This window comes from Phyllobates terribilis, unplaced genomic scaffold, assembly GCF_046119375.1.
Source record: "Phyllobates terribilis strain yellow unplaced genomic scaffold, ASM4611937v1 Scaffold_40__1_contigs__length_11209783, whole genome shotgun sequence".
NCBI classification, from domain to species: domain Eukaryota; kingdom Metazoa; phylum Chordata; class Amphibia; order Anura; family Dendrobatidae; genus Phyllobates; species Phyllobates terribilis.
The window spans coordinates 2,225,108-2,252,563 of NW_027362800.1; the positions used below are offsets into that span (position 1 = coordinate 2,225,108).

General features: G+C 45.1%; 21 non-coding genes across 21 annotated transcripts; all 21 read right to left on the reverse strand.

Moving 5' to 3' along the window:
* Positions 1-717: 717 nt before the first annotated feature.
* On the reverse strand, positions 718-908 carry LOC141191180 (U2 spliceosomal RNA). Its single transcript, XR_012265179.1, has one exon. It is a non-coding gene; the product is annotated as a U2 spliceosomal RNA (small nuclear RNA).
* Positions 909-2,028: 1,120 nt separating this feature from the next.
* Positions 2,029-2,219, reverse strand: LOC141184156 (U2 spliceosomal RNA). The gene has a single exon (XR_012258938.1). It is a non-coding gene; the product is annotated as a U2 spliceosomal RNA (small nuclear RNA).
* A 1,127-nt stretch (positions 2,220-3,346) lies between these two features.
* LOC141184168 (U2 spliceosomal RNA) lies at positions 3,347-3,537 on the reverse strand. Its single transcript, XR_012258949.1, has one exon. It is a non-coding gene; the product is annotated as a U2 spliceosomal RNA (small nuclear RNA).
* Positions 3,538-4,657: 1,120 nt separating this feature from the next.
* LOC141184180 (U2 spliceosomal RNA) lies at positions 4,658-4,848 on the reverse strand. The gene has a single exon (XR_012258960.1). It is a non-coding gene; the product is annotated as a U2 spliceosomal RNA (small nuclear RNA).
* Positions 4,849-5,972: 1,124 nt separating this feature from the next.
* LOC141184192 (U2 spliceosomal RNA) lies at positions 5,973-6,163 on the reverse strand. The gene has a single exon (XR_012258971.1). It is a non-coding gene; the product is annotated as a U2 spliceosomal RNA (small nuclear RNA).
* A 1,122-nt stretch (positions 6,164-7,285) lies between these two features.
* On the reverse strand, positions 7,286-7,476 carry LOC141184204 (U2 spliceosomal RNA). The gene has a single exon (XR_012258982.1). It is a non-coding gene; the product is annotated as a U2 spliceosomal RNA (small nuclear RNA).
* A 1,120-nt stretch (positions 7,477-8,596) lies between these two features.
* Positions 8,597-8,787, reverse strand: LOC141184216 (U2 spliceosomal RNA). Its single transcript, XR_012258993.1, has one exon. It is a non-coding gene; the product is annotated as a U2 spliceosomal RNA (small nuclear RNA).
* Positions 8,788-9,908: 1,121 nt separating this feature from the next.
* LOC141184228 (U2 spliceosomal RNA) lies at positions 9,909-10,099 on the reverse strand. Its single transcript, XR_012259004.1, has one exon. It is a non-coding gene; the product is annotated as a U2 spliceosomal RNA (small nuclear RNA).
* A 1,122-nt stretch (positions 10,100-11,221) lies between these two features.
* On the reverse strand, positions 11,222-11,412 carry LOC141184241 (U2 spliceosomal RNA). Its single transcript, XR_012259015.1, has one exon. It is a non-coding gene; the product is annotated as a U2 spliceosomal RNA (small nuclear RNA).
* A 1,120-nt stretch (positions 11,413-12,532) lies between these two features.
* LOC141184253 (U2 spliceosomal RNA) lies at positions 12,533-12,723 on the reverse strand. The gene has a single exon (XR_012259026.1). It is a non-coding gene; the product is annotated as a U2 spliceosomal RNA (small nuclear RNA).
* A 1,121-nt stretch (positions 12,724-13,844) lies between these two features.
* On the reverse strand, positions 13,845-14,035 carry LOC141184266 (U2 spliceosomal RNA). Its single transcript, XR_012259037.1, has one exon. It is a non-coding gene; the product is annotated as a U2 spliceosomal RNA (small nuclear RNA).
* A 1,121-nt stretch (positions 14,036-15,156) lies between these two features.
* Positions 15,157-15,347, reverse strand: LOC141184279 (U2 spliceosomal RNA). The gene has a single exon (XR_012259049.1). It is a non-coding gene; the product is annotated as a U2 spliceosomal RNA (small nuclear RNA).
* A 1,125-nt stretch (positions 15,348-16,472) lies between these two features.
* Positions 16,473-16,663, reverse strand: LOC141184291 (U2 spliceosomal RNA). Its single transcript, XR_012259060.1, has one exon. It is a non-coding gene; the product is annotated as a U2 spliceosomal RNA (small nuclear RNA).
* A 1,121-nt stretch (positions 16,664-17,784) lies between these two features.
* LOC141184303 (U2 spliceosomal RNA) lies at positions 17,785-17,975 on the reverse strand. The gene has a single exon (XR_012259071.1). It is a non-coding gene; the product is annotated as a U2 spliceosomal RNA (small nuclear RNA).
* Positions 17,976-19,096: 1,121 nt separating this feature from the next.
* LOC141184315 (U2 spliceosomal RNA) lies at positions 19,097-19,287 on the reverse strand. Its single transcript, XR_012259082.1, has one exon. It is a non-coding gene; the product is annotated as a U2 spliceosomal RNA (small nuclear RNA).
* Positions 19,288-20,408: 1,121 nt separating this feature from the next.
* On the reverse strand, positions 20,409-20,599 carry LOC141184230 (U2 spliceosomal RNA). The gene has a single exon (XR_012259005.1). It is a non-coding gene; the product is annotated as a U2 spliceosomal RNA (small nuclear RNA).
* Positions 20,600-21,720: 1,121 nt separating this feature from the next.
* Positions 21,721-21,911, reverse strand: LOC141185484 (U2 spliceosomal RNA). Its single transcript, XR_012260143.1, has one exon. It is a non-coding gene; the product is annotated as a U2 spliceosomal RNA (small nuclear RNA).
* A 1,121-nt stretch (positions 21,912-23,032) lies between these two features.
* LOC141184327 (U2 spliceosomal RNA) lies at positions 23,033-23,223 on the reverse strand. The gene has a single exon (XR_012259093.1). It is a non-coding gene; the product is annotated as a U2 spliceosomal RNA (small nuclear RNA).
* Positions 23,224-24,342: 1,119 nt separating this feature from the next.
* LOC141184339 (U2 spliceosomal RNA) lies at positions 24,343-24,533 on the reverse strand. The gene has a single exon (XR_012259104.1). It is a non-coding gene; the product is annotated as a U2 spliceosomal RNA (small nuclear RNA).
* Positions 24,534-25,649: 1,116 nt separating this feature from the next.
* On the reverse strand, positions 25,650-25,840 carry LOC141184352 (U2 spliceosomal RNA). The gene has a single exon (XR_012259115.1). It is a non-coding gene; the product is annotated as a U2 spliceosomal RNA (small nuclear RNA).
* A 1,118-nt stretch (positions 25,841-26,958) lies between these two features.
* Positions 26,959-27,149, reverse strand: LOC141184364 (U2 spliceosomal RNA). The gene has a single exon (XR_012259126.1). It is a non-coding gene; the product is annotated as a U2 spliceosomal RNA (small nuclear RNA).
* Positions 27,150-27,456: the final 307 nt, after the last annotated feature.

Sequence of the window (27,456 nt, forward strand, 5' to 3'; positions counted from 1 at the left end):
CTATTATGACACGCGCAGCCAGCGTTCCATTGCCACATTCCGTCTACTGCAGGCGGGATACCTGGATGGCTGAATGTCACTGAGAAGCTCACAGAGACCGCCATAAGCAACAGTTTAAAAGAATGCCACAGACTAATCAACCAAACTTTTTGGGTTGGTTTCTCTTTTATAGTCTGCAGGCATTAAATGAAAGAAGTCAGTGTTCCAGCAGAGGGAGACAACGTTTCAGAAAAGGCATTGTAGCAAACCAAAAAAGAAATTTTAAGCGCAGCAGAGTAACCAGCTCACATACCTGTTAGCTCAGGTGAGTTTAAAAGGCTGCTGTTGATAACAAGGGCATTTGCTAAATAGATGGTGTGTGTGCAACAATATACTGAAAGGTCAATTATATTGTGCAGCTTATCTCACCACCTGTAGTTATTTAGGTGAAAGCTCCAAAATGCTTGCCTAATATGTCTGTTTATCCAAAAGGAAGTATAGAGGGAGAGCTAGATAGATAGCATTGCATTACATTACATTACATGGCAATGCAATGCACAGTTGCTGAAGTTGAACCAAAATGAGCTTGTCATCTGGCTTCTGCAACTTTTAACATGAAAAATCCAATGAGGAGAAGAAAAGCAAAGCCAAAGAGTCCATCCCAAAATCCGACAAACAAGCAAAATGAACAAAAAGCATTGAATTCAATTCTTTCTGATTTTAGAAACTGCATTAAAGAAGGGGTGCACCGGTCCTGGAGATACTGCAATACCAGGTCAATGCGTGGAGTGGACAGAGCAAGCTCTTTTTCCATCTCCCTGTTCTAAAAATCCATTTAATATATGGTCCCCAGATAGGGGACGTATCAGATGTTAAACTGATAAGAACAGATACTACACTTGATCTTAGCCAAAAGGCCGAGAAGCGATAACCAGAATTGGTTTCCGACTACGGTGCCACCCAAGGATTCTGAAAAGTCCATTTGTGGAGATGGCCACCTGGACTCCCGTTAAGAAGACATGCTGTCAACCTCTAGATCCCTCACATACCTGCACTTTTCGGCTTGCTGCTGCTGCAATCCACGCGTTTTAGATCTGCATAACTCCACCTCTTTTAGCACAGTACCCTCAACCCCCGGCTGTTCCCACCCGCCTCAACACCGTTGGAAGGGAGGAGAACCAATTAAGGCGGGGGGGGGGTGGAACGAGCAGCTGTCTACCCTTAGCAGGAGGGTTGCTGATTAATTACCTCTCCTGCTGCTGCTGCTGCTGGCTGTCCAGCAGCAGACTGAAGGTGGCTGCTGCTGTGCGCAGGTATATAAAGGCTCAGAGCCTATTATGACACGCGCAGCCAGCGTTCCATTGCCACATTCCGTCTACTGCAGGCGGGATACCTGGATGGCTGAATGTCACTGAGAAGCTCACAGAGACCGCCATAAGCAACAGTTTAAAAGAATGCCACAGACTAATCAACCAAACTTTTTGGGTTGGTTTCTCTTTTATAGTCTGCAGGCATTAAATGAAAGAAGTCAGTGTTCCAGCAGAGGGAGACAACGTTTCAGAAAAGGCATTGTAGCAAACCAAAAAAGAAATTTTAAGCGCAGCAGAGTAACCAGCTCACATACCTGTTAGCTCAGGTGAGTTTAAAAGGCTGCTGTTGATAACAAGGGCATTTGCTAAATAGATGGTGTGTGTGCAACAATATACTGAAAGGTCAATTATATTGTGCAGCTTATCTCACCACCTGTAGTTATTTAGGTGAAAGCTCCAAAATGCTTGCCTAATATGTCTGTTTATCCAAAAGGAAGTATAGAGGGAGAGCTAGATAGATAGCATTGCATTACATTACATTACATGGCAATGCAATGCACAGTTGCTGAAGTTGAACCGAAATGAGCTTGTCATCTGGCTTCTGCAACTTTTAACATGAAAAATCCAATGAGGAGAAGAAAAGCAAAGCCAAAGAGTCCATCCCAAAATCCGACAAACAAGCAAAATGAACAAAAAGCATTGAATTCAATTCTTTCTGATTTTAGAAACTGCATTAAAGAAGGGGTGCACCGGTCCTGGAGATACTGCAATACCAGGTCAATGCGTGGAGTGGACAGAGCAAGCTCTTTTTCCATCTCCCTGTTCTAAAAATCCATTTAATATATGGTCCCCAGATAGGGGACGTATCAGATATTAAACTGATAAGAACAGATACTACACTTGATCTTAGCCAAAAGGCCGAGAAGCGATAACCAGAATTGGTTTCCGACTACGGTGCCACCCAAGGATTCTGAAAAGTCCATTTGTGGAGATGGCCACCTGGACTCCCGTTAAGAAGACATGCTGTCAACCTCTAGATCCCTCACATGCCTGCACTTTTCGGCTTGCTGCTGCTGCAATCCACGCGTTTTAGATCTGCATAACTCCACCTCTTTTAGCACAGTACCCTCAACCCCCGGCTGTTCCCACCCGCCTCAACACCGTTGGAAGGGAGGAGAACCAATTAAGGCGGGGGGGGGGGGGGGGGTGGAACGAGCAGCTGTCTACCCTTAGCAGGAGGGTTGCTGATTAATTACCTCTCCTGCTGCTGCTGCTGCTGGCTGTCCAGCAGCAGACTGAAGGTGGCTGCTGCTGTGCGCAGGTATATAAAGGCTCAGAGCCTATTATGACACGCGCAGCCAGCGTTCCATTGCCACATTCCGTCTACTGCAGGCGGGATACCTGGATGGCTGAATGTCACTGAGAAGCTCACAGAGACCGCCATAAGCAACAGTTTAAAAGAATGCCACAGACTAATCAACCAAACTTTTTGGGTTGGTTTCTCTTTTATAGTCTGCAGGCATTAAATGAAAGAAGTCAGTGTTCCAGCAGAGGGAGACAACGTTTCAGAAAAGGCATTGTAGCAAACCAAAAAAGAAATTTTAAGCGCAGCAGAGTAACCAGCTCACATACCTGTTAGCTCAGGTGAGTTTAAAAGGCTGCTGTTGATAACAAGGGCATTTGCTAAATAGATGGTGTGTGTGCAACAATATACTGAAAGGTCAATTATATTGTGCAGCTTATCTCACCACCTGTAGTTATTTAGGTGAAAGCTCCAAAATGCTTGCCTAATATGTCTGTTTATCCAAAAGGAAGTATAGAGGGAGAGCTAGATAGATAGCATTGCATTACATTACATTACATGGCAATGCAATGCACAGTTGCTGAAGTTGAACCAAAATGAGCTTGTCATCTGGCTTCTGCAACTTTTAACATGAAAAATCCAATGAGGAGAAGAAAAGCAAAGCCAAAGAGTCCATCCCAAAATCCGACAAACAAGCAAAATGAACAAAAAGCATTGAATTCAATTCTTTCTGATTTTAGAAACTGCATTAAAGAAGGGGTGCACCGGTCCTGGAGATACTGCAATACCAGGTCAATGCGTGGAGTGGACAGAGCAAGCTCTTTTTCCATCTCCCTGTTCTAAAAATCCATTTAATATATGGTCCCCAGATAGGGGACGTATCAGATATTAAACTGATAAGAACAGATACTACACTTGATCTTAGCCAAAAGGCCGAGAAGCGATAACCAGAATTGGTTTCCGACTACGGTGCCACCCAAGGATTCTGAAAAGTCCATTTGTGGAGATGGCCACCTGGACTCCCGTTAAGAAGACATGCTGTCAACCACTAGATCCCTCACATACCTGCACTTTTCGGCTTGCTGCTGCTGCAATCCACGCGTTTTAGATCTGCATAACTCCACCTCTTTTAGCACAGTACCCTCAACCCCCGGCTGTTCCCACCCGCCTCAACACCGTTGGAAGGGAGGAGAACCAATTAAGGCGGGGGGGGGGTGGAACGAGCAGCTGTCTACCCTTAGCAGGAGGGTTGCTGATTAATTACCTCTCCTGCTGCTGCTGCTGCTGGCTGTCCAGCAGCAGACTGAAGGTGGCTGCTGCTGTGCGCAGGTATATAAAGGCTCAGAGCCTATTATGACACGCGCAGCCAGCGTTCCATTGCCACATTCCGTCTACTGCAGGCGGGATACCTGGATGGCTGAATGTCACTGAGAAGCTCACAGAGACCGCCATAAGCAACAGTTTAAAAGAATGCCACAGACTAATCAACCAAACTTTTTGGGTTGGTTTCTCTTTTATAGTCTGCAGGCATTAAATGAAAGAAGTCAGTGTTCCAGCAGAGGGAGACAACGTTTCAGAAAAGGCATTGTAGCAAACCAAAAAAGAAATTTTAAGCGCAGCAGAGTAACCAGCTCACATACCTGTTAGCTCAGGTGAGTTTAAAAGGCTGCTGTTGATAACAAGGGCATTTGCTAAATAGATGGTGTGTGTGCAACAATATACTGAAAGGTCAATTATATTGTGCAGCTTATCTCACCACCTGTAGTTATTTAGGTGAAAGCTCCAAAATGCTTGCCTAATATGTCTGTTTATCCAAAAGGAAGTATAGAGGGAGAGCTAGATAGATAGCATTGCATTACATTACATTACATGGCAATGCAATGCACAGTTGCTGAAGTTGAACCAAAATGAGCTTGTCATCTGGCTTCTGCAACTTTTAACATGAAAAATCCAATGAGGAGAAGAAAAGCAAAGCCAAAGAGTCCATCCCAAAATCCGACAAACAAGCAAAATGAACAAAAAGCATTGAATTCAATTCTTTCTGATTTTAGAAACTGCATTAAAGAAGGGGTGCACCGGTCCTGGAGATACTGCAATACCAGGTCAATGCGTGGAGTGGACAGAGCAAGCTCTTTTTCCATCTCCCTGTTCTAAAAATCCATTTAATATATGGTCCCCAGATAGGGGACGTATCAGATATTAAACTGATAAGAACAGATACTACACTTGATCTTAGCCAAAAGGCCGAGAAGCGATAACCAGAATTGGTTTCCGACTACGGTGCCACCCAAGGATTCTGAAAAGTCCATTTGTGGAGATGGCCACCTGGACTCCCGTTAAAAAGACATGCTGTCAACCTCTAGATCCCTCACATGCCTGCACTTTTCGGCTTGCTGCTGCTGCAATCCACGCGTTTTAGATCTGCATAACTCCACCTCTTTTAGCACAGTACCCTCAACCCCTGGCTGTTCCCACCCGCCTCAACACCGTTGGAAGGGAGGAGAACCAATTAAGGCGGGGGGGGGGGGGGTGGAACGAGCAGCTGTCTACCCTTAGCAGGAGGGTTGCTGATTAATTACCTCTCCTGCTGCTGCTGCTGCTGGCTGTCCAGCAGCAGACTGAAGGTGGCTGCTGCTGTGCGCAGGTATATAAAGGCTCAGAGCCTATTATGACACGCGCAGCCAGCGTTCCATTGCCACATTCCGTCTACTGCAGGCGGGATACCTGGATGGCTGAATGTCACTGAGAAGCTCACAGAGACCGCCATAAGCAACAGTTTAAAAGAATGCCACAGACTAATCAACCAAACTTTTTGGGTTGGTTTCTCTTTTATAGTCTGCAGGCATTAAATGAAAGAAGTCAGTGTTCCAGCAGAGGGAGACAACGTTTCAGAAAAGGCATTGTAGCAAACCAAAAAAGAAATTTTAAGCGCAGCAGAGTAACCAGCTCACATACCTGTTAGCTCAGGTGAGTTTAAAAGGCTGCTGTTGATAACAAGGGCATTTGCTAAATAGATGGTGTGTGTGCAACAATATACTGAAAGGTCAATTATATTGTGCAGCTTATCTCACCACCTGTAGTTATTTAGGTGAAAGCTCCAAAATGCTTGCCTAATATGTCTGTTTATCCAAAAGGAAGTATAGAGGGAGAGCTAGATAGATAGCATTGCATTACATTACATTACATGGCAATGCAATGCACAGTTGCTGAAGTTGAACCAAAATGAGCTTGTCATCTGGCTTCTGCAACTTTTAACATGAAAAATCCAATGAGGAGAAGAAAAGCAAAGCCAAAGAGTCCATCCCAAAATCCGACAAACAAGCAAAATGAACAAAAAGCATTGAATTCAATTCTTTCTGATTTTAGAAACTGCATTAAAGAAGGGGTGCACCGGTCCTGGAGATACTGCAATACCAGGTCAATGCGTGGAGTGGACAGAGCAAGCTCTTTTTCCATCTCCCTGTTCTAAAAATCCATTTAATATATGGTCCCCAGATAGGGGACGTATCAGATATTAAACTGATAAGAACAGATACTACACTTGATCTTAGCCAAAAGGCCGAGAAGCGATAACCAGAATTGGTTTCCGACTACGGTGCCACCCAAGGATTCTGAAAAGTCCATTTGTGGAGATGGCCACCTGGACTCCCGTTAAAAAGACATGCTGTCAACCTCTAGATCCCTCACATGCCTGCACTTTTCGGCTTGCTGCTGCTGCAATCCACGCGTTTTAGATCTGCATAACTCCACCTCTTTTAGCACAGTACCCTCAACCCCCGGCTGTTCCCACCCGCCTCAACACCGTTGGAAGGGAGGAGAACCAATTAAGGCGGGGGGGGGGGGTGGAACGAGCAGCTGTCTACCCTTAGCAGGAGGGTTGCTGATTAATTACCTCTCCTGCTGCTGCTGCTGCTGGCTGTCCAGCAGCAGACTGAAGGTGGCTGCTGCTGTGCGCAGGTATATAAAGGCTCAGAGCCTATTATGACACGCGCAGCCAGCGTTCCATTGCCACATTCCGTCTACTGCAGGCGGGATACCTGGATGGCTGAATGTCACTGAGAAGCTCACAGAGACCGCCATAAGCAACAGTTTAAAAGAATGCCACAGACTAATCAACCAAACTTTTTGGGTTGGTTTCTCTTTTATACTCTGCAGGCATTAAATGAAAGAAGTCAGTGTTCCAGCAGAGGGAGACAACGTTTCAGAAAAGGCATTGTAGCAAACCAAAAAAGAAATTTTAAGCGCAGCAGAGTAACCAGCTCACATACCTGTTAGCTCAGGTGAGTTTAAAAGGCTGCTGTTGATAACAAGGGCATTTGCTAAATAGATGGTGTGTGTGCAACAATATACTGAAAGGTCAATTATATTGTGCAGCTTATCTCACCACCTGTAGTTATTTAGGTGAAAGCTCCAAAATGCTTGCCTAATATGTCTGTTTATCCAAAAGGAAGTATAGAGGGAGAGCTAGATAGATAGCATTGCATTACATTACATTACATGGCAATGCAATGCACAGTTGCTGAAGTTGAACCAAAATGAGCTTGTCATCTGGCTTCTGCAACTTTTAACATGAAAAATCCAATGAGGAGAAGAAAAGCAAAGCCAAAGAGTCCATCCCAAAATCCGACAAACAAGCAAAATGAACAAAAAGCATTGAATTCAATTCTTTCTGATTTTAGAAACTGCATTAAAGAAGGGGTGCACCGGTCCTGGAGATACTGCAATACCAGGTCAATGCGTGGAGTGGACAGAGCAAGCTCTTTTTCCATCTCCCTGTTCTAAAAATCCATTTAATATATGGTCCCCAGATAGGGGACGTATCAGATATTAAACTGATAAGAACAGATACTACACTTGATCTTAGCCAAAAGGCCGAGAAGCGATAACCAGAATTGGTTTCCGACTACGGTGCCACCCAAGGATTCTGAAAAGTCCATTTGTGGAGATGGCCACCTGGACTCCCGTTAAGAAGACATGCTGTCAACCTCTAGATCCCTCACATGCCTGCACTTTTCGGCTTGCTGCTGCTGCAATCCACGCGTTTTAGATCTGCATAACTCCACCTCTTTTAGCACAGTACCCTCAACCCCCGGCTGTTCCCACCCGCCTCAACACCGTTGGAAGGGAGGAGAACCAATTAAGGCGGGGGGGGGGTGGAACGAGCAGCTGTCTACCCTTAGCAGGAGGGTTGCTGATTAATTACCTCTCCTGCTGCTGCTGCTGCTGGCTGTCCAGCAGCAGACTGAAGGTGGCTGCTGCTGTGCGCAGGTATATAAAGGCTCAGAGCCTATTATGACACGCGCAGCCAGCGTTCCATTGCCACATTCCGTCTACTGCAGGCGGGATACCTGGATGGCTGAATGTCACTGAGAAGCTCACAGAGACCGCCATAAGCAACAGTTTAAAAGAATGCCACAGACTAATCAACCAAACTTTTTGGGTTGGTTTCTCTTTTATAGTCTGCAGGCATTAAATGAAAGAAGTCAGTGTTCCAGCAGAGGGAGACAACGTTTCAGAAAAGGCATTGTAGCAAACCAAAAAAGAAATTTTAAGCGCAGCAGAGTAACCAGCTCACATACCTGTTAGCTCAGGTGAGTTTAAAAGGCTGCTGTTGATAACAAGGGCATTTGCTAAATAGATGGTGTGTGTGCAACAATATACTGAAAGGTCAATTATATTGTGCAGCTTATCTCACCACCTGTAGTTATTTAGGTGAAAGCTCCAAAATGCTTGCCTAATATGTCTGTTTATCCAAAAGGAAGTATAGAGGGAGAGCTAGATAGATAGCATTGCATTACATTACATTACATGGCAATGCAATGCACAGTTGCTGAAGTTGAACCAAAATGAGCTTGTCATCTGGCTTCTGCAACTTTTAACATGAAAAATCCAATGAGGAGAAGAAAAGCAAAGCCAAAGAGTCCATCCCAAAATACGACAAACAAGCAAAATGAACAAAAAGCATTGAATTCAATTCTTTCTGATTTTAGAAACTGCATTAAAGAAGGGGTGCACCGGTCCTGGAGATACTGCAATACCAGGTCAATGCGTGGAGTGGACAGAGCAAGCTCTTTTTCCATCTCCCTGTTCTAAAAATCCATTTAATATATGGTCCCCAGATAGGGGACGTATCAGATATTAAACTGATAAGAACAGATACTACACTTGATCTTAGCCAAAAGGCCGAGAAGCGATAACCAGAATTGGTTTCCGACTACGGTGCCACCCAAGGATTCTGAAAAGTCCATTTGTGGAGATGGCCACCTGGACTCCCGTTAAGAAGACATGCTGTCAACCTCTAGATCCCTCACATGCCTGCACTTTTCGGCTTGCTGCTGCTGCAATCCACGCGTTTTAGATCTGCATAACTCCACCTCTTTTAGCACAGTACCCTCAACCCCCGGCTGTTCCCACCCGCCTCAACACCGTTGGAAGGGAGGAGAACCAATTAAGGCGGGGGGGGGGGTGGAACGAGCAGCTGTCTACCCTTAGCAGGAGGGTTGCTGATTAATTACCTCTCCTGCTGCTGCTGCTGCTGGCTGTCCAGCAGCAGACTGAAGGTGGCTGCTGCTGTGCGCAGGTATATAAAGGCTCAGAGCCTATTATGACACGCGCAGCCAGCGTTCCATTGCCACATTCCGTCTACTGCAGGCGGGATACCTGGATGGCTGAATGTCACTGAGAAGCTCACAGAGACCGCCATAAGCAACAGTTTAAAAGAATGCCACAGACTAATCAACCAAACTTTTTGGGTTGGTTTCTCTTTTATAGTCTGCAGGCATTAAATGAAAGAAGTCAGTGTTCCAGCAGAGGGAGACAACGTTTCAGAAAAGGCATTGTAGCAAACCAAAAAAGAAATTTTAAGCGCAGCAGAGTAACCAGCTCACATACCTGTTAGCTCAGGTGAGTTTAAAAGGCTGCTGTTGATAACAAGGGCATTTGCTAAATAGATGGTGTGTGTGCAACAATATACTGAAAGGTCAATTATATTGTGCAGCTTATCTCACCACCTGTAGTTATTTAGGTGAAAGCTCCAAAATGCTTGCCTAATATGTCTGTTTATCCAAAAGGAAGTATAGAGGGAGAGCTAGATAGATAGCATTGCATTACATTACATTACATGGCAATGCAATGCACAGTTGCTGAAGTTGAACCAAAATGAGCTTGTCATCTGGCTTCTGCAACTTTTAACATGAAAAATCCAATGAGGAGAAGAAAAGCAAAGCCAAAGAGTCCATCCCAAAATCCGACAAACAAGCAAAATGAACAAAAAGCATTGAATTCAATTCTTTCTGATTTTAGAAACTGCATTAAAGAAGGGGTGCACCGGTCCTGGAGATACTGCAATACCAGGTCAATGCGTGGAGTGGACAGAGCAAGCTCTTTTTCCATCTCCCTGTTCTAAAAATCCATTTAATATATGGTCCCCAGATAGGGGACGTATCAGATATTAAACTGATAAGAACAGATACTACACTTGATCTTAGCCAAAAGGCCGAGAAGCGATAACCAGAATTGGTTTCCGACTACGGTGCCACCCAAGGATTCTGAAAAGTCCATTTGTGAAGATGGCCACCTGGACTCATGTTAAGAAGACATGCTGTCAACCTCTAGATCCCTCACATGCCTGCACTTTTCGGCTTGCTGCTGCTGCAATCCACGCGTTTTAGATCTGCATAACTCCACCTCTTTTAGCACAGTACCCTCAACCCCCGGCTGTTCCCATCCGCCTCAACACCGTTGGAAGGGAGGAGAACCAATTAAGGCGGGGGGGGGGGGTGGAACGAGCAGCTGTCTACCCTTAGCAGGAGGGTTGCTGATTAATTACCTCTCCTGCTGCTGCTGCTGCTGGCTGTCCAGCAGCAGACTGAAGGTGGCTGCTGCTGTGCGCAGGTATATAAAGGCTCAGAGCCTATTATGACACGCGCAGCCAGCGTTCCATTGCCACATTCCGTCTACTGCAGGCGGGATACCTGGATGGCTGAATGTCACTGAGAAGCTCACAGAGACCGCCATAAGCAACAGTTTAAAAGAATGCCACAGACTAATCAACCAAACTTTTTGGGTTGGTTTCTCTTTTATAGTCTGCAGGCATTAAATGAAAGAAGTCAGTGTTCCAGCAGAGGGAGACAACGTTTCAGAAAAGGCATTGTAGCAAACCAAAAAATAAATTTTAAGCGCAGCACAGTAACCAGCTCACATACCTGTTAGCTCAGGTGAGTTTAAAAGGCTGCTGTTGATAACAAGGGCATTTGCTAAATAGATGGTGTGTGTGCAACAATATACTGAAAGGTCAATTATATTGTGCAGCTTATCTCACCACCTGTAGTTATTTAGGTGAAAGCTCCAAAATGCTTGCCTAATATGTCTGTTTATCCAAAAGGAAGTATAGAGGGAGAGCTAGATAGATAGCATTGCATTACATTACATTACATGGCAATGCAATGCACAGTTGCTGAAGTTGAACCAAAATGAGCTTGTCATCTGGCTTCTGCAACTTTTAACATGAAAAATCCAATGAGGAGAAGAAAAGCAAAGCCAAAGAGTCCATCCCAAAATCCGACAAACAAGCAAAATGAACAAAAAGCATTGAATTCAATTCTTTCTGATTTTAGAAACTGCATTAAAGAAGGGGTGCACCGGTCCTGGAGATACTGCAATACCAGGTCAATGCGTGGAGTGGACAGAGCAAGCTCTTTTTCCATCTCCCTGTTCTAAAAATCCATTTAATATATGGTCCCCAGATAGGGGACGTATCAGATATTAAACTGATAAGAACAGATACTACACTTGATCTTAGCCAAAAGGCCGAGAAGCGATAACCAGAATTGGTTTCCGACTACGGTGCCACCCAAGGATTCTGAAAAGTCCATTTGTGGAGATGGCCACCTGGACTCCCGTTAAGAAGACATGCTGTCAACCTCTAGATCCCTCACATGCCTGCACTTTTCGGCTTGCTGCTGCTGCAATCCACGCGTTTTAGATCTGCATAACTCCACCTCTTTTAGCACAGTACCCTCAACCCCCGGCTGTTCCCACCCGCCTCAACACCGTTGGAAGGGAGGAGAACCAATTAAGGCGGGGGGGGGGTGGAACGAGCAGCTGTCTACCCTTAGCAGGAGGGTTGCTGATTAATTACCTCTCCTGCTGCTGCTGCTGCTGGCTGTCCAGCAGCAGACTGAAGGTGGCTGCTGCTGTGCGCAGGTATATAAAGGCTCAGAGCCTATTATGACACGCGCAGCCAGCGTTCCATTGCCACATTCCGTCTACTGCAGGCGGGATACCTGGATGGCTGAATGTCACTGAGAAGCTCACAGAGACCGCCATAAGCAACAGTTTAAAAGAATGCCACAGACTAATCAACCAAACTTTTTGGGTTGGTTTCTCTTTTATAGTCTGCAGGCATTAAATGAAAGAAGTCAGTGTTCCAGCAGAGGGAGACAACGTTTCAGAAAAGGCATTGTAGCAAACCAAAAAAGAAATTTTAAGCGCAGCAGAGTAACCAGCTCACATACCTGTTAGCTCAGGTGAGTTTAAAAGGCTGCTGTTGATAACAAGGGCATTTGCTAAATAGATGGTGTGTGTGCAACAATATACTGAAAGGTCAATTATATTGTGCAGCTTATCTCACCACCTGTAGTTATTTAGGTGAAAGCTCCAAAATGCTTGCCTAATATGTCTGTTTATCCAAAAGGAAGTATAGAGGGAGAGCTAGATAGATAGCATTGCATTACATTACATTACATGGCAATGCAATGCACAGTTGCTGAAGTTGAACCAAAATGAGCTTGTCATCTGGCTTCTGCAACTTTTAACATGAAAAATCCAATGAGGAGAAGAAAAGCAAAGCCAAAGAGTCCATCCCAAAATCCGACAAACAAGCAAAATGAACAAAAAGCATTGAATTCAATTCTTTCTGATTTTAGAAACTGCATTAAAGAAGGGGTGCACCGGTCCTGGAGATACTGCAATACCAGGTCAATGCGTGGAGTGGACAGAGCAAGCTCTTTTTCCATCTCCCTGTTCTAAAAATCCATTTAATATATGGTCCCCAGATAGGGGACGTATCAGATATTAAACTGATAAGAACAGATACTACACTTGATCTTAGCCAAAAGGCCGAGAAGCGATAACCAGAATTGGTTTCCGACTACGGTGCAACCCAAGGATTCTGAAAAGTCCATTTGTGGAGATGGCCACCTGGACTCCCGTTAAGAAGACATGCTGTCAACCTCTAGATCCCTCACATGCCTGCACTTTTCGGCTTGCTGCTGCTGCAATCCACGCGTTTTAGATCTGCATAACTCCACCTCTTTTAGCACAGTACCCTCAACCCCCGGCTGTTCCCACCCGCCTCAACACCGTTGGAAGGGAGGAGAACCAATTAAGGCGGGGGGGGGGGTGGAACGAGCAGCTGTCTACCCTTAGCAGGAGGGTTGCTGATTAATTACCTCTCCTGCTGCTGCTGCTGCTGGCTGTCCAGCAGCAGACTGAAGGTGGCTGCTGCTGTGCGCAGGTATATAAAGGCTCAGAGCCTATTATGACACGCGCAGCCAGCGTTCCATTGCCACATTCCGTCTACTGCAGGCGGGATACCTGGATGGCTGAATGTCACTGAGAAGCTCACAGAGACCGCCATAAGCAACAGTTTAAAAGAATGCCACAGACTAATCAACCAAACTTTTTGGGTTGGTTTCTCTTTTATAGTCTGCAGGCATTAAATGAAAGAAGTCAGTGTTCCAGCAGAGGGAGACAACGTTTCAGAAAAGGCATTGTAGCAAACCAAAAAAGAAATTTTAAGCGCAGCAGAGTAACCAGCTCACATACCTGTTAGCTCAGGTGAGTTTAAAAGGCTGCTGTTGATAACAAGGGCATTTGCTAAATAGATGGTGTGTGTGCAACAATATACTGAAAGGTCAATTATATTGTGCAGCTTATCTCACCACCTGTAGTTATTTAGGTGAAAGCTCCAAAATGCTTGCCTAATATGTCTGTTTATCCAAAAGGAAGTATAGAGGGAGAGCTAGATAGATAGCATTGCATTACATTACATTACATGGCAATGCAATGCACAGTTGCTGAAGTTGAACCAAAATGAGCTTGTCATCTGGCTTCTGCAACTTTTAACATGAAAAATCCAATGAGGAGAAGAAAAGCAAAGCCAAAGAGTCCATCCCAAAATCCGACAAACAAGCAAAATGAACAAAAAGCATTGAATTCAATTCTTTCTGATTTTAGAAACTGCATTAAAGAAGGGGTGCACCGGTCCTGGAGATACTGCAATACCAGGTCAATGCGTGGAGTGGACAGAGCAAGCTCTTTTTCCATCTCCCTGTTCTAAAAATCCATTTAATATATGGTCCCCAGATAGGGGACGTATCAGATATTAAACTGATAAGAACAGATACTACACTTGATCTTAGCCAAAAGGCCGAGAAGCGATAACCAGAATTGGTTTCCGACTACGGTGCCACCCAAGGATTCTGAAAAGTCCATTTGTGGAGATGGCCACCTGGACTCCCGTTAAGAAGACATGCTGTCAACCTCTAGATCCCTCACATGCCTGCACTTTTCGGCTTGCTGCTGCTGCAATCCACGCGTTTTAGATCTGCATAACTCCACCTCTTTTAGCACAGTACCCTCAACCCCCGGCTGTTCCCACCCGCCTCAACACCGTTGGAAGGGAGGAGAACCAATTAAGGCGGGGGGGGGGGTGGAACGAGCAGCTGTCTACCCTTAGCAGGAGGGTTGCTGATTAATTACCTCTCCTGCTGCTGCTGCTGCTGGCTGTCCAGCAGCAGACTGAAGGTGGCTGCTGCTGTGCGCAGGTATATAAAGGCTCAGAGCCTATTATGACACGCGCAGCCAGCGTTCCATTGCCACATTCCGTCTACTGCAGGCGGGATACCTGGATGGCTGAATGTCACTGAGAAGCTCACAGAGACCGCCATAAGCAACAGTTTAAAAGAATGCCACAGACTAATCAACCAAACTTTTTGGGTTGGTTTCTCTTTTATAGTCTGCAGGCATTAAATGAAAGAAGTCAGTGTTCCAGCAGAGGGAGACAACGTTTCAGAAAAGGCATTGTAGCAAACCAAAAAAGAAATTTTAAGCGCAGCAGAGTAACCAGCTCACATACCTGTTAGCTCAGGTGAGTTTAAAAGGCTGCTGTTGATAACAAGGGCATTTGCTAAATAGATGGTGTGTGTGCAACAATATACTGAAAGGTCAATTATATTGTGCAGCTTATCTCACCACCTGTAGTTATTTAGGTGAAAGCTCCAAAATGCTTGCCTAATATGTCTGTTTATCCAAAAGGAAGTATAGAGGGAGAGCTAGATTGATAGCATTGCATTACATTCCATTACATGGCAATGCAATGCACAGTTGCTGAAGTTGAACCAAAATGAGCTTGTCATCTGGCTTCTGCAACTTTTAACATGAAAAATCCAATGAGGAGAAGAAAAGCAAAGCCAAAGAGTCCATCCCAAAATCCGACAAACAAGCAAAATGAACAAAAAGCATTGAATTCAATTCTTTCTGATTTTAGAAACTGCATTAAAGAAGGGGTGCACCGGTCCTGGAGATACTGCAATACCAGGTCAATGCGTGGAGTGGACAGAGCAAGCTCTTTTTCCATCTCCCTGTTCTAAAAATCCATTTAATATATGGTCCCCAGATAGGGGACGTATCAGATATTAAACTGATAAGAACAGATACTACACTTGATCTTAGCCAAAAGGCCGAGAAGCGATAACCAGAATTGGTTTCCGACTACGGTGCCACCCAAGGATTCTGAAAAGTCCATTTGTGGAGATGGCCACCTGGACTCTCGTTAAGAAGACATGCTGTCAATCTCTAGATCCCTCACATGCCTGCACTTTTCGGCTTGCTGCTGCTGCAATCCACGCGTTTTAGATCTGCATAACTCCACCTCTTTTAGCACAGTACCCTCAACCCCTGGCTGTTCCCACCCGCATCAACACCGTTGGAAGGGAGGAGAACCAATTAAGGCGGGGGGGGGGGGGGGTGGAACGAGCAGCTGTCTACCCTTAGCAGGAGGGTTGCTGATTAATTACCTCTCCTGCTGCTGCTGCTGCTGGCTGTCCAGCAGCAGACTGAAGGTGGCTGCTGCTGTGCGCAGGTATATAAAGGCTCAGAGCCTATTATGACACGCGCAGCCAGCGTTCCATTGCCACATTCCGTCTACTGCAGGCGGGATACCTGGATGGCTGAATGTCACTGAGAAGCTCACAGAGACCGCCATAAGCAACAGTTTAAAAGAATGCCACAGACTAATCAACCAAACTTTTTGGGTTGGTTTCTCTTTTATAGTCTGCAGGCATTAAATGAAAGAAGTCAGTGTTCCAGCAGAGGGAGACAACGTTTCAGAAAAGGCATTGTAGCAAACCAAAAAAGAAATTTTAAGCGCAGCAGAGTAACCAGCTCACATACCTGTTAGCTCAGGTGAGTTTAAAAGGCTGCTGTTGATAACAAGGGCATTTGCTAAATAGATGGTGTGTGTGCAACAATATACTGAAAGGTCAATTATATTGTGCAGCTTATCTCACCACCTGTAGTTATTTAGGTGAAAGCTCCAAAATGCTTGCCTAATATGTCTGTTTATCCAAAAGGAAGTATAGAGGGAGAGCTAGATAGATAGCATTGCATTACATTACATTACATGGCAATGCAATGCACAGTTGCTGAAGTTGAACCAAAATGAGCTTGTCATCTGGCTTCTGCAACTTTTAACATGAAAAATCCAATGAGGAGAAGAAAAGCAAAGCCAAAGAGTCCATCCCAAAATCCGACAAACAAGCAAAATGAACAAAAAGCATTGAATTCAATTCTTTCTGATTTTAGAAACTGCATTAAAGAAGGGGTGCACCGGTCCTGGAGATACTGCAATACCAGGTCAATGCGTGGAGTGGACAGAGCAAGCTCTTTTTCCATCTCCCTGTTCTAAAAATCCATTTAATATATGGTCCCCAGATAGGGGACGTATCAGATATTAAACTGATAAGAACAGATACTACACTTGATCTTAGCCAAAAGGCCGAGAAGCGATAACCAGAATTGGTTTCCGACTACGGTGCCACCCAAGGATTCTGAAAAGTCCATTTGTGGAGATGGCCACCTGGACTCTCGTTAAGAAGACATGCTGTCAACCTCTAGATCCCTCACATGCCTGCACTTTTCGGCTTGCTGCTGCTGCAATCCACGCGTTTTAGATCTGCATAACTCCACCTCTTTTAGCACAGTACCCTCAACCCCCGGCTGTTCCCACCCGCCTCAACACCGTTGGAAGGGAGGAGAACCAATTAAGGCGGGGGGGCGGGTGGAACGAGCAGCTGTCTACCCTTAGCAGGAGGGTTGCTGATTAATTACCTCTCCTGCTGCTGCTGCTGCTGGCTGTCCAGCAGCAGACTGAAGGTGGCTGCTGCTGTGCGCAGGTATATAAAGGCTCAGAGCCTATTATGACACGCGCAGCCAGCGTTCCATTGCCACATTCCGTCTACTGCAGGCGGGATACCTGGATGGCTGAATGTCACTGAGAAGCTCACAGAGACCGCCATAAGCAACAGTTTAAAAGAATGCCACAGACTAATCAACCAAACTTTTTGGGTTGGTTTCTCTTTTATAGTCTGCAGGCATTAAATGAAAGAAGTCAGTGTTCCAGCAGAGGGAGACAACGTTTCAGAAAAGGCATTGTAGCAAACCAAAAAAGAAATTTTAAGCGCAGCAGAGTAACCAGCTCACATACCTGTTAGCTCAGGTGAGTTTAAAAGGCTGCTGTTGATAACAAGGGCATTTGCTAAATAGATGGTGTGTGTGCAACAATATACTGAAAGGTCAATTATATTGTGCAGCTTATCTCACCACCTGTAGTTATTTAGGTGAAAGCTCCAAAATGCTTGCCTAATATGTTTGTTTATCCAAAAGGAAGTATAGAGGGAGAGCTAGATAGATAGCATTGCATTACATTACATTACATGGCAATGCAATGCACAGTTGCTGAAGTTGAACCAAAATGAGCTTGTCATCTGGCTTCTGCAACTTTTAACATGAAAAATCCAATGAGGAGAAGAAAAGCAAAGCCAAAGAGTCCATCCCAAAATCCGACAAAAAAGCAAAATGAACAAAAAGCATTGAATTCAATTCTTTCTGATTTTAGAAACTGCATTAAAGAAGGGGTGCACCGGTCCTGGAGATACTGCAATACCAGGTCAATGCGTGGAGTGGACAGAGCAAGCTCTTTTTCCATCTCCCTGTTCTAAAAATCCATTTAATATATGGTCCCCAGATAGGGGACGTATCAGATATTAAACTGATAAGAACAGATACTACACTTGATCTTAGCCAAAAGGCCGAGAAGCGATAACCAGAATTGGTTTCCGACTACGGTGCCACCCAAGGATTCTGAAAAGTCCATTTGTGGAGATGGCCACCTGGACTCCCGTTAAGAAGACATGCTGTCAACCTCTAGATCCCTCACATGCCTGCACTTTTCGGCTTGCTGCTGCTGCAATCCACGCGTTTTAGATCTGCATAACTCCACCTCTTTTAGCACAGTACCCTCAACCCCCGGCTGTTCCCACCCGCCTCAACACCGTTGGAAGGGAGGAGAACCAATTAAGGCGGGGGGGGGGGTGGAACGAGCAGCTGTCTACCCTTAGCAGGAGGGTTGCTGATTAATTACCTCTCCTGCTGCTGCTGCTGCTGGCTGTCCAGCAGCAGACTGAAGGTGGCTGCTGCTGTGCGCAGGTATATAAAGGCTCAGAGCCTATTATGACACGCGCAGCCAGCGTTCCATTGCCACATTCCGTCTACTGCAGGCGGGATACCTGGATGGCTGAATGTCACTGAGAAGCTCACAGAGACCGCCATAAGCAACAGTTTAAAAGAATGCCACAGACTAATCAACCAAACTTTTTGGGTTGGTTTCTCTTTTATAGTCTGCAGGCATTAAATGAAAGAAGTCAGTGTTCCAGCAGAGGGAGACAACGTTTCAGAAAAGGCATTGTAGCAAACCAAAAAAGAAATTTTAAGCGCAGCAGAGTAACCAGCTCACATACCTGTTAGCTCAGGTGAGTTTAAAAGGCTGCTGTTGATAACAAGGGCATTTGCTAAATAGATGGTGTGTGTGCAACAATATACTGAAAGGTCAATTATATTGTGCAGCTTATCTCACCACCTGTAGTTATTTAGGTGAAAGCTCCAAAATGCTTGCCTAATATGTCTGTTTATCCAAAAGGAAGTATAGAGGGAGAGCTAGATAGATAGCATTGCATTACATTACATTACATGGCAATGCAATGCACAGTTGCTGAAGTTGAACCAAAATGAGCTTGTCATCTGGCTTCTGCAACTTTTAACATGAAAAATCCAATGAGGAGAAGAAAAGCAAAGCCAAAGAGTCCATCCCAAAATCCGACAAACAAGCAAAATGAACAAAAAGCATTGAATTCAATTCTTTCTGATTTTAGAAACTGCATTAAAGAAGGGGTGCACCGGTCCTGGAGATACTGCAATACCAGGTCAATGCGTGGAGTGGACAGAGCAAGCTCTTTTTCCATCTCCCTGTTCTAAAAATCCATTTAATATATGGTCCCCAGATAGGGGACGTATCAGATATTAAACTGATAAGAACAGATACTACACTTGATCTTAGCCAAAAGGCCGAGAAGCGATAACCAGAATTGGTTTCCGACTACGGTGCCACCCAAGGATTCTGAAAAGTCCATTTGTGGAGATGGCCACCTGGACTCCCGTTAAGAAGACATGCTGTCAACCTCTAGATCCCTCACATGCCTGCACTTTTCGGCTTGCTGCTGCTGCAATCCACGCGTTTTAGATCTGCATAACTCCACCTCTTTTAGCACAGTACCCTCAACCCCCGGCTGTTCCCACCCGCCTCAACACCGTTGGAAGGGAGGAGAACCAATTAAGGCGGGGGGGGGGGTGGAATGAGCAGCTGTCTACCCTTAGCAGGAGGGTTGCTGATTAATTACCTCTCCTGCTGCTGCTGCTGCTGGCTGTCCAGCAGCAGACTGAAGGTGGCTGCTGCTGTGCGCAGGTATATAAAGGCTCAGAGCCTATTATGACACGCGCAGCCAGCGTTCCATTGCCACATTCCGTCTACTGCAGGCGGGATACCTGGATGGCTGAATGTCACTGAGAAGCTCACAGAGACCGCCATAAGCAACAGTTTAAAAGAATGCCACAGACTAATCAACCAAACTTTTTGGGTTGGTTTCTCTTTTATAGTCTGCAGGCATTAAATGAAAGAAGTCAGTGTTCCAGCAGAGGGAGACAACGTTTCAGAAAAGGCATTGTAGCAAACCAAAAAAGAAATTTTAAGCGCAGCAGAGTAACCAGCTCACATACCTGTTAGCTCAGGTGAGTTTAAAAGGCTGCTGTTGATAACAAGGGCATTTGCTAAATAGATGGTGTGTGTGCAACAATATACTGAAAGGTCAATTATATTGTGCAGCTTATCTCACCACCTGTAGTTATTTAGGTGAAAGCTCCAAAATGCTTGCCTAATATGTCTGTTTATCCAAAAGGAAGTATAGAGGGAGAGCTAGATAGATAGCATTGCATTACATTACATTACATGGCAATGCAATGCACAGTTGCTGAAGTTGAACCAAAATGAGCTTGTCATCTGGCTTCTGCAACTTTTAACATGAAAAATCCAATGAGGAGAAGAAAAGCAAAGCCAAAGAGTCCATCCCAAAATCCGACAAACAAGCAAAATGAACAAAAAGCATTGAATTCAATTCTTTCTGATTTTAGAAACTGCATTAAAGAAGGGGTGCACCAGTCCTGGAGATACTGCAATACCAGGTCAATGCGTGGAGTGGACAGAGCAAGCTCTTTTTCCATCTCCCTGTTCTAAAAATCCATTTAATATATGGTCCCCAGATAGGGGACGTATCAGATATTAAACTGATAAGAACAGATACTACACTTGATCTTAGCCAAAAGGCCGAGAAGCGATAACCAGAATTGGTTTCCGACTACGGTGCCACCCAAGGATTCTGAAAAGTCCATTTGTGGAGATGGCCACCTGGACTCCCGTTAAGAAGACATGCTGTCAACCTCTAGATCCCTCACATGCCTGCACTTTTCGGCTTGCTGCTGCTGCAATCCACGCGTTTTAGATCTGCATAACTCCACCTCTTTTAGCACAGTACCCTCAACCCCCGGCTGTTCCCACCCGCCTCAACACCGTTGGAAGGGAGGAGAACCAATTAAGGCGGGGGGGGGGGTGGAACGAGCAGCTGTCTACCCTTAGCAGGAGGGTTGCTGATTAATTACCTCTCCTGCTGCTGCTGCTGCTGGCTGTCCAGCAGCAGACTGAAGGTGGCTGCTGCTGTGCGCAGGTATATAAAGGCTCAGAGCCTATTATGACACGCGCAGCCAGCGTTCCATTGCCACATTCCGTCTACTGCAGGCGGGATACCTGGATGGCTGAATGTCACTGAGAAGCTCACAGAGACCGCCATAAGCAACAGTTTAAAAGAATGCCACAGACTAATCAACCAAACTTTTTGGGTTGGTTTCTCTTTTATAGTCTGCAGGCATTAAATGAAAGAAGTCAGTGTTCCAGCAGAGGGAGACAACGTTTCAGAAAAGGCATTGTAGCAAACCAAAAAAGAAATTTTAAGTGCAGCAGAGTAACCAGCTCACATACCTGTTAGCTCAGGTGAGTTTAAAAGGCTGCTGTTGATAACAAGGGCATTTGCTAAATAGATGGTGTGTGTGCAACAATATACTGAAAGGTCAATTATATTGTGCAGCTTATCTCACCACCTGTAGTTATTTAGGTGAAAGCTCCAAAATGCTTGCCTAATATGTCTGTTTATCCAAAAGGAAGTATAGAGGGAGAGCTAGATAGATAGCATTGCATTACATTACATTACATGGCAATGCAATGCACAGTTGCTGAAGTTGAACCAAAATGAGCTTGTCATCTGGCTTCTGCAACTTTTAACATGAAAAATCCAATGAGGAGAAGAAAAGCAAAGCCAAAGAGTCCATCCCAAAATCCGACAAACAAGCAAAATGAACAAAAAGCATTGAATTCAATTCTTTCTGATTTTAGAAACTGCATTAAAGAAGGGGTGTCCCGGTCCTGGAGATACTGCAATACCAGGTCAATGCGTGGAGTGGACAGAGCAAGCTCTTTTTCCATCTCCCTGTTCTAAAAATCCATTTAATATATGGTCCCCAGATAGGGGACGTATCAGATATTAAACTGATAAGAACAGATACTACACTTGATCTTAGCCAAAAGGCCGAGAAGCGATAACCAGAATTGGTTTCCGACTACGGTGCCACCCAAGGATTCTGAAAAGTCCATTTGTGGAGATGGCCACCTGGACTCCCGTTAAGAAGACATGCTGTCAACCTCTAGATCCCTCACATGCCTGCACTTTTCGGCTTGCTGCTGCTGCAATCCACGCGTTTTAGATCTGCATAACTCCACCTCTTTTAGCACAGTACCCTCAACCCCCGGCTGTTCCCACCCGCCTCAACACCGTTGGAAGGGAGGAGAACCAATTAAGGCGGGGGGGGGGGTGGAACGAGCAGCTGTCTACCCTTAGCAGGAGGGTTGCTGATTAATTACCTCTCCTGCTGCTGCTGCTGCTGGCTGTCCAGCAGCAGACTGAAGGTGGCTGCTGCTGTGCGCAGGTATATAAAGGCTCAGAGCCTATTATGACACGCGCAGCCAGCGTTCCATTGCCACATTCCGTCTACTGCAGGCGGGATACCTGGATGGCTGAATGTCACTGAGAAGCTCACAGAGACCGCCATAAGCAACAGTTTAAAAGAATGCCACAGACTAATCAACCAAACTTTTTGGGTTGGTTTCTCTTTTATAGTCTGCAGGCATTAAATGAAAGAAGTCAGTGTTCCAGCAGAGGGAGACAACGTTTCAGAAAAGGCATTGTAGCAAACCAAAAAAGAAATTTTAAGCGCAGCAGAGTAACCAGCTCACATACCTGTTAGCTCAGGTGAGTTTAAAAGTCTGCTGTTGATAACAAGGGCATTTGCTAAATAGATGGTGTGTGTGCAACAATATACTGAAAGGTCAATTATATTGTGCAGCTTATCTCACCACCTGTAGTTATTTAGGTGAAAGCTCCAAAATGCTTGCCTAATATGTCTGTTTATCCAAAAGGAAGTATAGAGGGAGAGCTAGATAGATAGCATTGCATTACATTACATTACATGGCAATGCAATGCACAGTTGCTGAAGTTGAACCAAAATGAGCTTGTCATCTGGCTTCTGCAACTTTTAACATGAAAAATCCAATGAGGAGAAGAAAAGCAAAGCCAAAGAGTCCATCCCAAAATCCGACAAACAAGCAAAATGAACAAAAAGCATTGAATTCAATTCTTTCTGATTTTAGAAACTGCAATAAAGAAGGGGTGCACCGGTCCTGGAGATACTGCAATACCAGGTCAATGCGTGGAGTGGACAGAGCAAGCTCTTTTTCCATCTCCCTGTTCTAAAAATCCATTTAATATATGGTCCCCAGATAGGGGACGTATCAGATATTAAACTGATAAGAACAGATACTACACTTGATCTTAGCCAAAAGGCCGAGAAGCGATAACCAGAATTGGTTTCCGACTACGGTGCCACCCAAGGATTCTGAAAAGTCCATTTGTGGAGATGGCCACCTGGACTCCCGTTAAGAAGACATGCTGTCAACCTCTAGATCCCTCACATGCCTGCACTTTTCGGCTTGCTGCTTCTGCAATCCACGCGTTTTAGATCTGCATAACTCCACCTCTTTTAGCACAGTACCCTCAACCCCCGGCTGTTCCCACCCGCCTCAACACCGTTGGAAGGGAGGAGAACCAATTAAGGCGGGGGGGGGTGGAACGAGCAGCTGTCTACCCTTAGCAGGAGGGTTGCTGATTAATTACCTCTCCTGCTGCTGCTGCTGCTGGCTGTCCAGCAGCAGACTGAAGGTGGCTGCTGCTGTGCGCAGGTATATAAAGGCTCAGAGCCTATTATGACACGCGCAGCCAGCGTTCCATTGCCACATTCCGTCTACTGCAGGCGGGATACCTGGATGGCTGAATGTCACTGAGAAGCTCACAGAGACCGCCATAAGCAACAGTTTAAAAGAATGCCACAGACTAATCAACCAAACTTTTTGGGTTGGTTTATCTTTTATAGTCTGCAGGCATTAAATGAAAGAAGTCAGTGTTCCAGCAGAGGGAGACAACGTTTCAGAAAAGGCATTGTAGCAAACCAAAAAAGAAATTTTAAGCGCAGCAGAGTAACCAGCTCACATACCTGTTAGCTCAGGTGAGTTTAAAAGGCTGCTGTTGATAACAAGGGCATTTGCTAAATAGATGGTGTGTGTGCAACAATATACTGAAAGGTCAATTATATTGTGCAGCTTATCTCACCACCTGTAGTTATTTAGGTGAAAGCTCCAAAATGCTTGCCTAATATGTCTGTTTATCCAAAAGGAAGTATAGAGGGAGAGCTAGATAGATAGCATTGCATTACATTACATTACATGGCAATGCAATGCACAGTTGCTGAAGTTGAACCAAAATGAGCTTGTCATCTGGCTTCTGCAACTTTTAACATGAAAAATCCAATGAGGAGAAGAAAAGCAAAGCCAAAGAGTCCATCCCAAAATCCGACAAACAAGCAAAATGAACAAAAAGCATTGAATTCAATTCTTTCTGATTTTAGAAACTGCATTAAAGAAGGGGTGCACCGGTCCTGGAGATACTGCAATACCAGGTCAATGCGTGGAGTGGACAGAGCAAGCTCTTTTTCCATCTCCCTGTTCTAAAAATCCATTTAATATATGGTCCCCAGATAGGGGACGTATCAGATATTAAACTGATAAGAACAGATACTACACTTGATCTTAGCCAAAAGGCCGAGAAGCGATAACCAGAATTGGTTTCCGACTACGGTGCAACCCAAGGATTCTGAAAAGTCCATTTGTGGAGATGGCCACCTGGACTCCCGTTAAGAAGACATGCTGTCAACCTCTAGATCCCTCACATGCCTGCACTTTTCGGCTTGCTGCTGCTGCAATCCACGCGTTTTAGATCTGCATAACTCCACCTCTTTTAGCACAGTACCCTCAACCCCCGGCTGTTCCCACCCGCCTCAACACCGTTGGAAGGGAGGAGAACCAATTAAGGCGGGGGGGGGTGGAACGAGCAGCTGTCTACCCTTAGCAGGAGGGTTGCTGATTAATTACCTCTCCTGCTGCTGCTGCTGGCTGTCCAGCAGCAGACTGAAGGTGGCTGCTGCTGTGCGCAGGTATATAAAGGCTCAGAGCCTATTATGACACGCGCAGCCAGCGTTCCATTGCCACATTCCGTCTACTGCAGGCGGGATACCTGGATGGCTGAATGTCACTGAGAAGCTCACAGAGACCTCCATAAACAACAGTTTAAAAGAATGCCACAGACTAATCAACCAAACTTTTTGGGTTGGTTTCTCTTTTATAGTCTGCAGGCATTAAATGAAAGAAGTCAGTGTTCCAGCAGAGGGAGACAACGTTTCAGAAAAGGCATTGTAGCAAACCAAAAAAGAAATTTTAAGCGCAGCAGAGTAACCAGCTCACATACCTGTTAGCTCAGGTGAGTTTAAAAGGCTGCTGTTGATAACAAGGGCATTTGCTAAATAGATGGTGTGTGTGCAACAATATACTGAAAGGTCAATTATATTGTGCAGCTTATCTCACCACCTGTAGTTATTTAGGTGAAAGCTCCAAAATGCTTGCCTAATATGTCTGTTTATCCAAAAGGAAGTATAGAGGGAGAGCTAGATAGATAGCATTGCATTACATTACATTACATGGCAATGCAATGCACAGTTGCTGAAGTTGAACCAAAATGAGCTTGTCATCTGGCTTCTGCAACTTTTAACATGAAAAATCCAATGAGGAGAAGAAAAGCAAAGCCAAAGAGTCCATCCCAAAATCCGACAAACAAGCAAAATGAACAAAAAGCATTGAATTCAATTCTTTCTGATTTTAGAAACTGCATTAAAGAAGGGGTGCACCGGTCCTGGAGATACTGCAATACCAGGTCAATGCGTGGAGTGGACAGAGCAAGCTCTTTTTCCATCTCCCTGTTCTAAAAATCCATTTAATATATGGTCCCCAGATAGGGGACGTATCAGATATTAAACTGATAAGAACAGATACTACACTTGATCTTAGCCAAAAGGCCGAGAAGCGATAACCAGAATTGGTTTCCGACTACGGTGCAACCCAAGGATTCTGAAAAGTCCATTTGTGGAGATGGCCACCTGGACTCCCGTTAAGAAGACATGCTGTCAACCTCTAGATCCCTCACATGCCTGCACTTTTCGGCTTGCTGCTGCTGCAATCCACGCGTTTTAGATCTGCATAACTCCACCTCTTTTAGCACAGTACCCTCAACCCCCGGCTGTTCCCACCCGCCTCAACACCGTTGGAAGGGAGGAGAACCAATTAAGGCGGGGGGGGTGGAACGAGCAGCTGTCTACCCTTAGCAGGAGGGTTGCTGATTAATTACCTCTCCTGCTGCTGCTGCTGCTGGCTGTCCAGCAGCAGACTGAAGGTGGCTGCTGCTGTGCGCAGGTATATAAAGGCTCAGAGCCTATTATGACACGCGCAGCCAGCGTTCCATTGCCACATTCCGTCTACTGCAGGCGGGATACCTGGATGGCTGAATGTCACTGAGAAGCTCACAGAGACCGCCATAAGCAACAGTTTAAAAGAATGCCACAGACTAATCAACCAAACTTTTTGGGTTGGTTTCTCTTTTATAGTCTGCAGGCATTAAATGAAAGAAGTCAGTGTTCCAGCAGAGGGAGACAACGTTTCAGAAAAGGCATTGTAGCAAACCAAAAAAGAAATTTTAAGCGCAGCAGAGTAACCAGCTCACATACCTGTTAGCTCAGGTGAGTTTAAAAGGCTGCTGTTGATAACAAGGGCATTTGCTAAATACATGGTGTGTGTGCAACAATATACTGAAAGGTCAATTATATTGTGCAGCTTATCTCACCACCTGTAGTTATTTAGGTGAAAGCTCCAAAATGCTTGCCTAATATGTCTGTTTATCCAAACGGAAGTATAGAGGGAGAGCTAGATAGATAGCATTGCATTACATTACATTACATGGCAATGCAATGCACAGTTGCTGAAGTTGAACCAAAATGAGCTTGTCATCTGGCTTCTGCAACTTTTAACATGAAAAATCCAATGAGGAGAAGAAAAGCAAAGCCAAAGAGTCCATCCCAAAATCCGACAAACAAGCAAAATGAACAAAAAGCATTGAATTCAATTCTTTCTGATTTTAGAAACTGCATTAAAGAAGGGGTGCACCGGTCCTGGAGATACTGCAATACCAGGTCAATGCGTGGAGTGGACAGAGCAAGCTCTTTTTCCATCTCCCTGTTCTAAAAATCCATTTAATATATGGTCCCCAGATAGGGGACGTATCAGATATTAAACTGATAAGAACAGATACTACACTTGATCTTAGCCAAAAGGCCGAGAAGCGATAACCAGAATTGGTTTCCGACTACGGTGCCACCCAAGGATTCTGAAAAGTCCATTTGTGGAGATGGCCACCTGGACTCCCGTTAAGAAGACATGCTGTCAACCTCTAGATCCCTCACATGCCTGCACTTTTCGGCTTGCTGCTGCTGCAATCCACGCGTTTTAGATCTGCATAACTCCACCTCTTTTAGCACAGTACCCTCAACCCCCGGCTGTTCCCACCCGCCTCAACACCGTTGGAAGGGAGGAGAACCAATTAAGGCGGGGGGGGGGGTGGAACGAGCAGCTGTCTACCCTTAGCAGGAGGGTT